The following is a 1,550-nucleotide window of genomic DNA, read 5'->3' as shown; positions in this document are numbered from 1 at the left end:
GAATAAGTATGGTGAAATAATACAACCCTGACACACTCCCTTCTTGATTTTAAACCATGCAGTATCCCCTTGTTCTGTTCGAACAACAGCCTCTTGGTCTATGTATAGGTTCTTCATGAGTACAGTTAAGTGTTCTGGAATTCCCATTCCTCTCAATATTATCCACAGTTTATTATGATCCACACAATCAAATGCTTTTGTATAGTCAATAAAACACAAGTAAACATGTTTCTGGTATTCTTTGCTTTGAGCCAAAATCCATCTGACATCAGCAATGATATCCCTTGTTCCACATCCTCTTCTGAATCTAGCTTACATTTCTGGAAGTTCTCTGTCAATATACTGCTGGAACTGTTTTTGAATTACCTTCAGTAAGATTTTACTTTTATGCGATATTAACAATATTGTTTGATAATTTCCACGTTCTGTGGGATCACCTTTATTTGGAATGGATACAAATATGGACCTGTTCCAGTCAGTTGGCCAGGTAGCAAATCTTTTGGCATAGCCGAGTGAGTGCCTCCAGCAGGGCATCCATTTGTTGAAACATCTCAGTAGATATTCCGTCAATTCCTGGAGCCTTGTTTTCACCAATTCCTTCAGTGCAGTTTCGACTTCTTCCTTCAGTACCATTGGGTCTTGATCATATGCCACCTCCTGAAATGGATGAACATCGACCAGGTCTTTTTGGTATAGTGACTCTATGTATTCCTTCCATCTTCTTGTGATGCTTCCTCATCATTCTATTTGTTGCCCATAGAATCTTTCAATATTGCAACTTAAGCTTAAATTTTTTTCCTCCGTTCTTTCAGCTTGAGAAATGCGGAGCACATTCTTCCCTTTTGGTTTTCTAACTCCAGGTCTTTGCCTGTTTCTTTATAGTAATTGACTTTGTCTGCTCGAGCTGCTCTTTGAAGTCTTCCATTAAACTCTCTTATCCTGTCATTTCTTTCATTTGTCTTAGCTACTCTTCACTCAAGGGCAAGTTTCAGAGTCTCCTCTGACATCCATTTTGGTCTTTTCTTTCTTTCTCATATTTTTAATGACCTCTAGCTTTCTTCACAGATGATGTTCTTGATGTCGTCCCACAATTCTGGTTTTTGGTCATTGGTGTTCAGTGCATCCATTCTTTAGATGGTTTCTAAATTCAGGAGGGATATATTCAATGTCATATTTTGGCTCTCATGGATTTGTTTTAATTGTTTTCAACTTCAAGTTGAACTTGCCTATGAGCAGTTGATAGTCTGTTCAACAATCAGTTCCTGGCCTTGTTTTGGCTGCGGATATTGAGCTTTTGCATCACCTCTTGCCACAGATGTAGTCAATCTGATTCCTGTGTGTTCCATCTGGTGAAGTCCACATGTACAGCCTCCATTTTTGTTGTTGAAAAAATGTATTTACAATGAATAATCATTGGTCTTGCAAAATTCTATCTTGCAATCTCCAGTGTTATTTCTGTCGCTGAGACCAAATTTTCCAACTACCGGTGATTCTTCTTTGTTTCCAACTTTTGCATTCCAGTCACCAGTGATACTTAACACATCTTGATT

The sequence above is a fragment of the Orycteropus afer genome, unplaced genomic scaffold, assembly GCF_000298275.1.
Source record: "Orycteropus afer afer isolate SDZICR_OR568_19922 unplaced genomic scaffold, OryAfe1.0 scaffold00045, whole genome shotgun sequence".
NCBI classification, from domain to species: Eukaryota; Metazoa; Chordata; class Mammalia; order Tubulidentata; family Orycteropodidae; genus Orycteropus; species Orycteropus afer.
This window is presented reverse-complemented; position numbering follows the sequence as displayed.